Source organism: Artemia sp. Qi Xiang Cuo, chromosome 7 (genome assembly GCF_049724085.1).
Source record: "Artemia sp. Qi Xiang Cuo chromosome 7, ASM4972408v1, whole genome shotgun sequence".
NCBI lineage: Eukaryota > Metazoa > Arthropoda > Branchiopoda > Anostraca > Artemiidae > Artemia > Artemia sp. Qi Xiang Cuo.
In genome coordinates, this window is record NC_142800.1 from 68,516,449 (window position 1) to 68,530,770 (window position 14,322).

A 14,322-nucleotide genomic window follows, 5' to 3' on the forward strand; every position below is an offset into this window, starting at 1 on the left:
CTGTGGAGCACGCGGCTTTTAACCATATGCTGACTTTCAAAAGGCTATAGGTTTGTTAATAACAATATTTATTTTCCATTGGAACGAACAAACGATCGGTTTGGATGATTACGGCCCCCTTGTCCACTTTATGCTAGATTGGAGGCCCTTTGAAACTGTATTGTATGATTTTTCCACCCTTGCCGTTGAATGTTCTACAAAGACTGACTTTGGATTGTTAATTAAAAAAAAAGTTTCCCATAAAATAAGTTTTCAAACAAAGTAAACAACTCCATTAAACATAAAATGATCAAGAATAGAATCAAATAATCTACCAAGCATAAAACTACCACAAATCAGTATCAATAAATAAATGAAACCCAAAATAAACAGAAATTAAAATACATAACTGAGTCAAACTCAAAACGACCAGAAATTAATATGAGTAGGGCACAAAACCGCTTCGCTTTCTAAAAGCCAGAATGTAGTTTGCACTTTACTGAAAAAAATTCAAATAAACTTACTGAAAATTTGTATTTTCAGTTTAATGTATAATAGCTGATATTTATTCCTTAAAATCATAATTAATTTTTAATTTCTTAAAGTTATAATAGTGAAAACGTTTAAAAGATTTTTAATCATTGAAGCACAAACTATATTCTGGCTTTTATAAAGCATAGGGTTTGTGAAGGCTACTCATATTAGTTTATTCTCGTTTTGAGTTTGACTCTATTTTTATTTTATTTTTGTTTGTATTGGGTTTCATTTCTTTGTTGATGCTGATTTGTGGTAGTTGTATGCTTAGTAGATTATTTGATTTTATTTTTGTGCAATTTTGGTTTAATGGAGCTCTTTACTTTTTTTGAAAAATTTATTTTGTGGAAAAAGCTTTTTAAATTAATTTCTGTTTGTTTTATATTGACATAGTCTTTTTCAGGAAAAAAAGAAAATAATGGTTTGAATCTTTCGGGTTTTACTTCAAGAACTTACAGTTCGGCCTGCTATTTATTTCCTGGAGAAACTTTTTCATCAATTTCCAAGCAGTTCGGGGTAACGAACAAGAGCTAGTCGGCTCGATAGTAACCGAAACTCTAAAAAAGCAGAATTTTAATAACAATATATACATCAAAATAATTGGATTTTTATGCAGATTTTAAATATATAAGTTTCATCAAGTTTTGTCTTACTCATCAAAAGTTATGAGCCGGAAAAAAAATTAACTTTATTTTCGAAAAAAGGAAGAAACAGCCCCTAAAAGTGATAGAATCGTAATGAAAATCACACCATTAGATTTAGCGTAACCGAAAACTCTACAACAGAGGTTTTAAGCTCCTATCTGCGAAAATGTGGATTTTTTTGGCCAGAAGAAAAAAGGTTGTTTCCTGAGAACCAAACCCCGATGCGTCCCGTGTCACTGCGTCCACAACGGAACACCCACCGCTCGGAGCGCCCACCGCACCGAGTGCCCACTATACGAAGCGTCCACTCATCACAGGCTGTCACTCAGCATCCACAATTTTCGCATCCCCTTACGGAGCGTCCATAGTCGGAGCGTGCACATTTTTTTTACGAGATACTTTTAACCATAGCCAAGAGAAGTTAGTCAAGATTCGACATTTGTCTCAGTGTTTCCGCTTCTACTTATTTTGGTAGTAGAATACTTATTTTCGGACTATTCTACTTCCAAATATCAAAATCTACTTATCTACTTACTTTCTATTTATTTTTGGAGGCTTGAATTTTTGTGTCTTAAAGAATGGAAAGGCGCAATTGTTTTTAGCAACGGCATCTTTGTCAATAGCGGCAAAAAGGAAATTCGGGAAATTATGAAATACCGTACTCAATTTCGATACTGGTTGACCGTAAACAGCTAATTAGCGGATATAAAGATCAGTTTAAATTAATGAATTAGTTTAAGCCGTAAGGCCATCCATATGTAACCCATGTAGTATTCGCTGGTTTATTGCAGTCGCATCTAACCAGTCCTATATATCACAAGAGGGCTCATTCGAACGTAAATTAAAAATTCTAGTCCCCTTTTTAAGTGACAAAAAAACTAGAGGGCAACTTGGGCCCCTCCCATGATCATTCTTTTCCAACGAGCTCATTTTTTTCTACGCTTCATGCGGATTCGCATTGGATTGGGTGCTAAAATCCGGACAGATTTTCCTGCAGATTTTTCGCTTTCTCTGGGAGCCATTTTTTAGGTTTGTAATGTAACACGTCCAGTATCTATGAGATTCCCCTTCTCTTAAACCTAGCCCTCTTTTTGAAGCCAAAGCTCGTCTAATAAATACTACCACATGTGGTTTACAACTACTTTGTGGACGCTCCGTTCGTGGATGCTCCGTACCGTGGATGCTCCGTGAATGGACACTCCGAGCGGTGGTCACTCCGTTCAGTGGTCGCTTCGTGCGGTGGGCGCTCCCTCGTGGACGCAGTAACACGGGACGCAGTCACGCAGTGCAGAGTGGGCACTCAGGAACTAAGCCAAGAAAGATAGCGGATGCGTGTTTATTTGTTTTTCCCAGGGGTGATCGTATCAATCCAGTGGTCCTAGAATAACGTGAATCCGCTCATTCAAAGGGAATCTAAAAGCTCTAGTGCCTTTTTTTAAGTAACCACAAAATTGGACGGCAAATTGTCCCCCTCCCCACGCCCATGTTTTTGTAAAAGTCACTAAACCAAAATTTTGAGATAGCGAAATTGTTCAAAATAGTCGAAAATCTAATAAGTATGTCTTCGAAGATTATTTAATCCCCCACAGTCTTGGAGGAAGGGCTGCAAGTTATGAACTTCGCCCATTGTTTACATATACGGTAGTATTGGTTATTGGGAAGTTTACACACGTGGGTGGGAATCAGGGAGAGCGGATTACGTGGGAGGATTTTCTATGGAGGCTGTTTTCATGGAGGAAGAGATATTCCTATAAAGGGGGTGCCGGATTTCCCAGCATTATTTATAAAACGATCAGAAACTAAATAAAAAACAAGTTTTTTTTAACTGAAAGTAAGGAACAACATTAAAACTAAAAAAGAACAGAAATTATTACGTATATGAGGGGGTTCACCCCCTAGTCAATACCTTACTCTTTAAGCTGTTCGTTTTAAGTTTTAATGTTGCTCCTTACGTTCAGTTGAAAAATTGTTCTCTTTTATTTAATTACTAACGTAAACTCTTTTGAAAATCATGACACAAATAGTAGTGTTTAATTTAGTCACAAACATCCCGTAGTTGACCTGATAAATAAAAGTTAATATTATTCCCTCTTTCATTAAAATACCATTTCTGTTCTTTCACAGCCTGGATACACTTGCGATTTTTTGATTTAGCAGAATTTTAAGAGCAGAAGTATTAATAGGAGTAGCCCTGAAAATTTTAACCCAATACCCTCGGTCGTTCTTGCTATATTGCTGAGATGTCTTAATAACAACCAGCATACAAAAAGTTTGGGTTTTGATTTAATTTTGAACCAACATTTAGTTTATAAGCATAATTTGCAAATTACATAACTAAGGAGGGATAACCTACCCAATAATCCTAAAGATATAGTTACTAGACCATTCAGCTAAGCTGAACAAAATGGCCGTCTTAAAATTTTGATTGGAATTGTCTGGAGTTATTAGCTGAAGAGGAAGGCTGATTGCCCTCCAATCACTTTTAACTTTTTAAAAAAATCCCTCCGGATAACGCCTGTACACTTCCCAATAACCAATACTATATGTAAACAATGGGCAAAGTTCACAACTTCTAGGCTTTCCCCCGGGAACTGTTGGGGATTAAGTCATCTCCAAAGACATATTTATTAGATTATCGACTATGCTAAATAAAATGACTGTCTCAAAATATTGATTGGATGACTTCGGGATAAAAATGAGCGTGGGAGGGGGCCAAGTTACCCTCCAATTTTTTGGTCGCTTAAAAAGGGCACTAGATCTTTTAATTTCCGTTCGAATGAGCACTCTCACGATATTCTTGGACTACTGGATCGATATGATCATCCTTTGAAAAAAAACAACAAATAAACACGCATCCGTGCTTTTTCTTCTGGCAAAAAAAAACACAAAATTCCACATTTTTGCAGATAGGAGATTGAAAATTCTTTAGTAGGGTTTTCTGATACGCTGAATCTGATGGTGTGATTTTCATTAATGTTCTATGACTTTTAGGGTTTTTTTCTCATTTTTTCGAAAATAGTGCAATTTTTCTCAGGTTTTCTCAGACGTAACTTTAGATGGGTAAGACCAAACTTGATGAAATATATATATATATTTGAAATCAGCATAAAAATATGATTCTGTTCATGTAACTATTGGTATAAAAAATCCGTTTTCTTAGAGTTTCGGTTACTATTAATCCGGATCGCTCCTTACTTACAGTTCGTTACCACGAACTGTTTGATGAAGGTGACATTTTCAGAGAATATTTCTGTTTTACAAATGACAACGGTAGCCTATGCCATTCGTATGTAGGTTGTCAAAAGAGCATAACAGCAATATCTAAGGAACAGTTTTGTGTGTGAAATAAACACTTACAACGCTTGTTGGGGGGGATGTTGCAAAAATCAAAAGACAATATTTGCATCGTAATACTAATGCTTCTACTTATAAAGCTACTGCTACTTTTACTATTATTGCTACTACTACTACTGCTACTAGAACTAAGAGCTACTACAATTAACTGTACTCCTATTGCTACTAGCCTACTATATTTACTGGTGCTACTACTACAACTACCAAACCTAAGGATTTTAAGGCAAAAATGTTGGGCAATATTGTAACTGTATTGAAATAAATCGAAACACACTATACCCATATAGGTTGTCAAGAGGACGTATCAGTAATGCTTTAGGGCCAGTTGCTGGTATTAAGTTAAAAGTTTCATCGTTTGTTGAAAGGGATGTTGAAAAAAAGTGTTATTTGCATATTGGTACTACAACTATTGCTACGCATAATTACTGAAGCTTTGAACTATGCTGAAAAAATTGATATCTCAAAACTTTGTTTGGATATTTGTTATGGGATATGATGGGCGGGTGGGGGGGGGGGAGGTTCTCTCAAATCACTTTGACTCATAAAAAGGGCACTATAACTTCTAATTTAAAATCAAGTGAGACTCATCTGAATTTAATACGATCATCCATTCCATAAAAACATTATATTCTCCCAGGACAAAACTTAAAGCCTTGCCCCAGGCCTCTGGGGGGTTGCGCCAACCCTGAAAGCATTTTTATATGTTCTTTGGACTATTTTCAACAAATTACCATCGCACAATTTGAATCAGATGCAATCGGTGGAAAAAGAGGTAGTGGAGGGGGTTCTACTTGACCTCCATCACTATTGACTCTTAAAAGGGAACTAGAGCTTCCAATTTCAGCCAAATGGTCCACGTCTAAAGCTTATACAGCCGTCCCTTTCATAAGAATCTTAAATGCCCCAGCGGTATAACGTACAACCCTTGCCTTCAGGTTCTTGTCGTTCGTACCAACCACAAAAGCCTTGCTATACGATATTTGAACTATTTTGAATAAAAGGACTGTCTCAAAATATCTCTTGGATACATCTCAGGAAAACACGACGTATTTTTGTGTGTGGTGGGGGGGGGGGGGTTGCTGCGCTCTGATCACTTTGTCTCTTAAAAATTGCACTAGAACTTATGATTGCCAATCCAACGAGTCCCTTCCAAAGCATATACGACCACTCTTTTATAAGAACCTTATATGCCCCAAGGGAATAACTTACAACCCTTTCCCTGACATAGGGGTATAGGGGGGGGTGTCTTCCTCACATACATAATTTCCAAAACCTTCAACACGATGAATAAAATTGTTATCTCCTAGCTTTGATTTGAGGTGTTAGGGAAACGATGCGCCTGGAGAGGGGAGGGGCTGTTTGTTCTCAAATCACTTTGACTCTTAAAAAGAGACTATAACTTCCAATTTCAAATCAAATTAGCCTCATATGATGTTTATACGACCGCCCATTCCATAAAACCTTGTATGCCCTCATAAAATAAATTACAATCCTATCCCCAGGGCGCTGGAGGGTTGTGTCATCCCTAGAGACATTATTATATGTTTGTTGGACTATTTTGAAACAAAAAATCGCTATATCATAATTTCAATCAGATGTGTTTAGTGAAGGACGGGGTTGTTTGGAGAGGGGCTAAATGCCGTCCATCACTTTTGACGCTTGAAAAGGAACTAGAACTTCCAATTTTCAAGCAAATTAGCCTCTTCCAAAGTTAAATAACCATCCCTTCCATAAAACCTCAAATACCCCCTGGGAATAACTTACAACCCTTGCCCCTAATCTATGGGTTTTTTTTTCAACCCCAAAAACCTTGTTATATGTTATTTAGACTATTTTGAATAGGATGGCTATCTCGAAATTTCTACTAGATGCATTTTGGGACAATACAACGTGTGTTTGTTGGGGGAGGGGGGGGGTAGCTGCCCTCCAATCACCTTGACTCTTAAAAAGGGCACTAGAGTATCTAATTACCAATCCAATGAGGCCCCTCCGAAGTTTATATGACCACGCTTTCTATAAAAACCTTATACTCCTCCAAGGCATAAGTTACATCGCTTGCCCTGAGGGCTGGGGTGATTTGGTATCCTCAAAGACATAATTTCTGGACCTTTCAAATACTTTGAACAAAATAGCTATCTCAAAATTTTGATTGAAAGTGTTTGGGGAATTGATGGGAGTGGAAAGGGGGTCATTTGCTCTCTGATCACTTTCGACTAATGAAAAAGGCATTAGTCCTCTCTATTTCCAATTGAGTGAGCCCTTTTTGAAGCGACAACACTTTCTATGACAACACTTTCTATAAAACCCTTATATGCCCCAAGGGCACAACTTACAACCCTTTTCCTGAGGGCTACGAGGGGGGGGGGGTCGTCATCCTCAAAGACATAAATTTCAGACCTTTCAACTACGTTGAACAACATGATAAATAAAAGTTCAAATAGGGATAAAATCCTTTTAATAGACAGTGTTTTTTATAACAGTGATATGTGACCGAAATATCTGGTATTTTTGTGAATTTCTATCACTGTTATAAAAAACACTCTCTATTAAAAGGATTTTATCCCTATTTGAACTTTTATTTATCGTCATGGAAAGGCAGTGTGGTCTCCGAAATTATCTACGTTGAACAACATGGTTATATAAAAATGCTGATCGGAAGTTTTTGGGGAAATCAGGGGTGGGGGGGATAATTCTCACTTCGATAACTTTTGAATATTAAAAAGGGCAATAGCCCTCTCAATTTCAAATCCAATGAGCCCATTTTGAAGTTTTTACGAGAACGCTTTCTATAAAACCTTAAATGCCCCCATGGTATAACTTTCAACCTTTGCCCTAGGGGCTGAGGGGGGTTTTCATTCTTCTAAAACATAATTTCCGGACCTTTCAACTACGTTGAACAAAATTGTCATCCCGAAATTTTGATTGAATGTGTTTGGGGAAATGTGGGCGTGAGAGGGGGGTTAGTTGCCCTCCAATTACTTTCGACTATTAAAAGGACACTAGCCCTTTTCAATTCCCAATTGAATGAGCCCTTTTTGAAGTTTCTACAATTACCCTTTCTATATATTAATTTAAAAAAAACTTTTTCCACAAAATAAGTTTTTCAAAGAAAAGTAAAGAACTCCATTAAACAAAAAATGAGCAAAAATAAAATCAAATAATCTACCAAGCCTGAAACTACCACAAACCAGCATCGATACATAAATAAAACCCAAAACGAACAAAAACTACAATAAATAACCGAGTCAAACTCAAAATGAGCAGAAATTAACATAAGTTGGGTACAAAACCCCTGTGCCTTCCCATGGCCAGAATAAAATTTACACTTTACTGAAAAAAATAAATGTTTTTACTTTTATAACTTTAATAAATCAAATAATATTAACATTCTGATTACTAAATATCAGTATATGTATATTAAACTGACAATGCACATTCATTTGTATTTTGTCAGTTAAGTGAAAATTTTGTTCTGGCCTTGGGAAGGCATAGGGGTTTTGCACCCAACTTATGTTAATTTCTGCTTGTTTTGAGTTTGACTTGGTTATTTATTGTAATTTCTGGAAAATTCGACTATTAAGAAGAGCAATAGCCCTTACAATTTCTAATCCAATGAGCCCTTTTGAATTTTCTACGACAACGCTTTCAATAAAACCTTATATGCCCCCACGGCATAACTTACAACCCTTGTCCTGATGGCTGTGGGGGAGGGGTTTTCATCCTTAAAGACCTAATTTCCAAAACTTTCAATTACGTTGAATAAAATGTCTATCTAAAAATTTTGATTGGATGTGTTTGGGGGAATCATGGGCGGGAAGGGGGGCTAGTTGCCCTTCAATCACTTTCGACTATTAAAAAGGGCACTAGCCCTTTGAATTTCTAATCGAATGAGCCCCTTTTGAAGTTTATAAAAACCTCATATGTCCCCAGGGCATAACTTAAAACCCTTGCTCTGAGGGTTGTGGGGGAGTTTCCTCCTCAAAAACATATTTTCTATCTGGAAATCAACTACGCTGAACAAAATGGCTATCTCAAAATTTTTATTAAATATGATTGGAGGAATGATGGGCGTGGGAGGGGGGGGGGGGAGGCTAGTTGCCGTCCAATCACTTTCGATAATTAAAAAGGGCATTAGCTAGTCCCCGAAGCCACACCACGCCGGCATGACGGCGGCAAATGTGTGATTTAGTATCGGCGGCGGCGCGCCGCCGGGTGCGCCTAAAATATTTTGGCGGTGCGCCGCCGATTTTAGACAGGCGGCGCGCCACAGCGTGCCGAATTTTCTGATTAAAAATAATAATAAAAAATACACATCACCAAGCACGTTCAACCTCGATTTTAGTAAGGAAATTTAAATGGTTGGCTAAAAACATACAAGAACAATATGACAAAACAGGAATTTGTTGGGCCGTGTGGAAAGTGTTTATGTTCACCGTCGATCAGACATAGTAGAATTCTCATTTTTAGCCACTAGACCCAGGGAAACCTATGTTGTGTTTATGTTTAACATCGCATTTTTCCTATAAATCCCGTGTTTAGTCATTTCCTTCTTGTTAATGATTTGGGCTAATGTGTGTATAACTTTCAAAGTTTGAATTTCAAACATCTCCTGTTCATCAAATACATACAAAAAGGAAGTGAAAAAAAAACAACAAATAACAACATAAAAAAAAGTGTATATAAGTCAGATACCATGGCTTAAAAACACCAACAATTTTAAATCAGCGGTTACATCACTTCAGTTACAATTTATGTAACAAAAGTGAGTTTGTTCACTCTGCCTGGAGCCATTGATCTTTTTGCAGTCACTGTCAGTCCTGTCGTGCTAAAAAGCCGTTTAGCTGGGGCACTTGTGGCCGGTAGCCTACAGCCGGAACTTGACGAGCGTAAACTGCCACTCGCGGGATCTGATACTAGCATTGGACCTTGGGGTCCCACAAAATGCCGCAAATGGGCTTCCTCTTTGTATCTGCTGAAATAAGTTTTTATAAGGGAGAACAAACCTACACCTTTACCATAGGGCTCCTGCGCCCTACACTACAAGAGGAGCTAAACTGCACCTTTACCCTCTTTTCTTATCAACACGGAATAACCCTCCAAAATTCTTTTCTGAAAGAAGTGATCAAGTTATAACGTTTCAAGTCAATTTTTAAGGCTACTTCAACTTCAGTGTGCTCTGCTAACTGTGCGAAAAAATGTAATTCATTTCTATAGATATATCTCTATACTAGCTCTTGATAATTTACCAAGCGGGAAACTACCACAAATCAGCATCGATAAATAAATGAAACCCAAAACAAACAGAAATTACAATAAATAACTGAGCCAAACTCAACTCGAGCAGAAATTAACATAAGTTGGGCTCAAAACCCCTATGCCTTCCCAAGGCCAGAACATTATTTTCACTTTACTGAAAAAATATAAATGTTTTTACTTTTATAACTTTAATAAATCAAATAATATTAACATTTTGATTACTAAATATCAGTATATGTATATTAAACTGACAATGCACATTCATTTGTATGCAAATTATGTGTAAATTATGCAAATTATGTGCAAATTATGTTCTCGCCTTGGGAAGGCATAGGGATTTTGAGCCCAAATTATGTTAATTTCTGCTTGTTCTGAGTTTGACTCGGTTATTTATTGTAATTTCTGTTCGTTTTGGGTTTCATTTATTTATCGATGCTGATTTGTTGTAGTTTCACGCTTGGTAGATTATTTTATTTAATTTTGCTCATTTTTTGTTTAATGGAGTTCTTTACTTTTCTTTGAAAAACATATTTTGTGGACACAATTTTTTTTAATTAATTTCTGTTCGTTTTATATTGACATAGTCTTTTCAGGGAAAAATAAAATAATAATTTATAAATCTTTTCGTTTTTTTTTTAAATTTATAGTTTGGTCTGCTATTTGTATGCTGGAAAAAAAAATTCAGCAAAATTTAACAACATAGACTCTTTTAAAAATCTGGACACAAATAGTAGTGTTTAATTTAGTTTCATACCTTCTCTAGTTGACCTGAAATGGAAAACTTGATAACATTCGCCAAAAAATTTGTTTACTTTCTTTGATTGCTTGGATACACTTACGCTATTTTGATTTGGTCAAATTTTAAGAGCAGGAGAAGCCCCGAAAGTTTGAACATAATACCCTCAGTCGTTCTTGGGATACTGCTGAGATGCCTTATTGGGAATTAGCATGAACACGGTGCATTTTGATTTAATCTTAAGGCAAGATTTACTTTTTAAACATAAAGGCAAATGGGAGAGTGGGCGTGGGAGGGGGATTAGTTTCCCTCCAATCACTTTCGACTATTAAAAAGGGCATCAGCCCTTTCTATTTTCAATCGAATGAGCCCTTTTCGAAGTTCCTACGACAAATCCTTCGATACGAAGTGCCCTGGTCTAAACAACAACAACAAAATGATGCATTATACCCACATCTATCTCTACTATAAAAATGTCAAACCTTCCAATCACTTTCGATTATTAAAAAGGGCACTAGGCTTTTCGATTTCCAATCGAATGATCCCCTTTTGAGTTTCTACGACAAGGCTTTCTATAAACACCGTATATGCCCCAGGGCATAAATTACAACCCTCACCCTAAGGGTTGTGAGGGTGGTTGTCATCCTCTAAGACCTAATTTCCAGAACTTTCAACTACGTTAAACAAAATGGCTATCTCAAAATGTTGATTGGATGTGTTTCGGGAACTGGTGGGGATGGAAGGGGTGTTAGTTGCCTTCCAATCATTTTCGACTATTAAAAAGGGCACAAGCCACTCTAATCTCTAATTGAACTAGCCCTTTTCGAAGTTTCTTCGACAACTTCTTCGATATGAAGTGCCCTGGTCTAAAGGAAAAAAAATAATACATTGTGCCAACATCGTTCTTGTATACCTCCAGGGCATAACTACAGAACCCTTTCCCTAAGGGTTGTGGGGGAGTAACCTCCTCAAAAAACATATTTTTTCTGTGGAAATCAGTTACTCTGAACAAAATGGCTATCTTAAAATTTTGATTGGATGTGTTTGGGGAAATGGTGGGCGTGGAAGGGGTTTTAGCTGCCTTCCAATCACTGTCGACTATTAAAAAGGGCACTAGCGATTCCAATTTCCAGTCGAATGAGCCCTTTTCGAAGTTTCTACGACAACTCCTTCGATACGAATTGCCCTGGTATGGAAAAAAGAATAATACATTGCGCCAACATTGTTCTTTACTTAGGCATCTTGATTGCGCTGCCTGTGATAATTGCCTATTGCTCTTTTACCTACCTCTTTTCATCCGAAAAATCGGGAAGAAAAATGAACAGAAATTTAAAGTGAAAGGTAGAATTTTTGTTTCAAGAATTTTTGTTCTTCTCCTTCCTACGAACCGATGTACATCGCGAACCCAAGATGACTGTATTTGTCTTTAAGAAACAGATTAGCCGGGATGACGGTTGAAGCCCGGAGGTTGATAACGATAACCAAAAAAGAGAGAAAAAAAAAAAATGGCAGTGTATTCTGACGCCGCCGCCGATAGAATCAGCGGCGGCGTCAGCGCCCTGATTCAAGCTCGGCGGCGCGCCACCGACTTTTTGGCGCGGCTTCGGGGTCTAGCACTAGCACTTTGAATTTTCAATCGAATGAGCCTGTTTTGAAGTTTTTACGACAACGCCTTCTATAAAAACCGTATACGCCCAAAGGGCATAACTTAAAACTCTTGCCCTGAGGGCTGTGGGGGAGTATCATCCTCAAACACATATTTTCTATCTGGAAATCAAATACGCTGAACAAAATTGCTATCTCAAAATTTTGATTGGATGTGTTTGGGCAAATGATTAGCGTGGGGGGGGCTAGTTGCCTTCCAATCACTTTCGACTATTAAAAAAGGCACCAGCCGTTTGAATTTCCAATCGAATGATCCCTTTTTGAAGTTTCTACGACAACGCATCCTATAAAAACCTTATGTGCCCCCAGGGCATAACTTAATACCCTTGCCCTGAGGGTTGTGGGGGAGTTTCCTTCTCAAAAACATATTTTCTATCTGGAAATCAACTACGCTGAACAAAATGGCTATCCCAAAATTTTGATTGGATGTGTTTGGAGGAAATATGGGCGTGGGGGGCTAGTTACCCTCCAATCACTTTTGACCATTAAAAAGGGTACTAGCCCTTTGAATTTCCTATCAAATTAGCCTGTTTTGAAGTTTCTACAACAACTCCTTCTATAAAAGCCTTATATGCCCCAAGGGCATGACTTAAAATCCTTGCCCTGAGAGCTTTGGGGGAGTGTCCTCTTCAAAAACATATTTTATATCGGGAAATCAACTACGCTGAACAAAATGGCTATCTTAAAATTTATATTGGATTTGTTTGGGAGAATGATGGGCTTGGGAGGGGGGGGGCTAGTTGCCCTCTAATCACTTTCGACTATTAAAAAGGATACTAGAACTCTCAATTTCCAATCGAATGAGCCCCTTTTGAAGTTTCTATGACGACCCCTTCAATATGAAGTGCCCTGCTCTAAAGGAAAAAATAATAAATAGTACATTGCTTCAACATCGTTCTTATATGCACTAAGGGCATAACTTGAAATCCTTGCCCCTAGGGTTGTGGGGAAATGTCCTCCTCAAAAACATATTTTCTATGTGAAAATCAACTACGCTGAACAAAATGCCTGTCTCAAAATTTTGACTGGATGTGTCTGGAGGAATGATGGGCGTGGGAGGGATAGTGGCCCTCCAATCACTTTCGACTATTAAAAAGGGCAGTAGCCACTCCTATTTCCAATCGAATGAGCCCTTTTCGAAGTTTCTACGACAACTCCGATACGAAGTGCCCGGGTATGGAGAAAAAAAAACATTGTGCCCACATCGTTCTTTACTTAGGCGCACTGTCTATGAAACCTTAAATGCCCCCAGGGCATAACTTACACCCCTTGCCTAAAGGGCTCTTCACGGGAGGGGGGTGTAATCCTCAAAGACAGAATATCCGGACCTTTCTATCTTAAATGACTATCTAAAAAATTTTAGATAGTCATTTTCTTCAATTGCATTGAAACCAGCTTTATAGCCATTTTCAATTGCATTGAATAGCCATTTTCAATTGCATTGAAAGCAGCTTTATTGCATTGAAAATGCAATAAAGCTGCTTTGAAATAAATTTATTGCATTGAAACCAGAGTATGATAAACGAATTGAATAATGTGGGGCGCAACAGGAGTTGATCTTTTAAGCCAAAAGCAGCTTTATTGCATTGAAACCAGAGTATGATAAACGAATTGAATAATGTGGGGCGCAACAGGAGTTGATCTTTTAAGCCAAAAGCAGCTTTATTGCATTGAAACCAGAGTATGATAAACGAATTGAATAATGTGGGGTGCAACAGGAGTTGATCTTTTAAGCCAAAAGCAGCTTTATTGCATTGAAACCAGAGTATGATAAACGAATTGAATAATGTGGGGCGCAACAGGAGTTGATCTTTTAAGCCAAAAGCAGCTTTATTGCATTGAAACCAGAGTATGATAAACGAATTGAATAATGTGGGGCGCAACAGGAGTTGATCTTTTAAGCCAAAAGCAGCTTTATTGCATTGACACGAGAGTATGTTAAACCAATTGGTGGTATTCTGAGTCGACCTTAGCTTCGCTCCGATGTCAAACACCTTTTTATCACGAAAAAAAATAGTTTTTTTTAGATTGGTTCTTATGTGGAATAGCAACCAAGTATTAAATGAGTAAGAAACAATGTGATTCCTTAGAGAGTAATCAGTTATTACTTGCTGATAGAGTGGGTTAACACAAAGCAGAATAAAGGACACAAAC

The 14,322-nt window shown here is 37.5% G+C and overlaps 1 protein-coding gene across 3 annotated transcripts in view; it reads right to left on the minus strand.

Moving 5' to 3' along the window:
* The window catches only part of LOC148950634 (xanthine dehydrogenase/oxidase-like), a 380,805-nt gene that overhangs the window by 332,102 nt on the left and 34,381 nt on the right, over positions 1-14,322 (minus strand). The window lies entirely within an intron of this gene.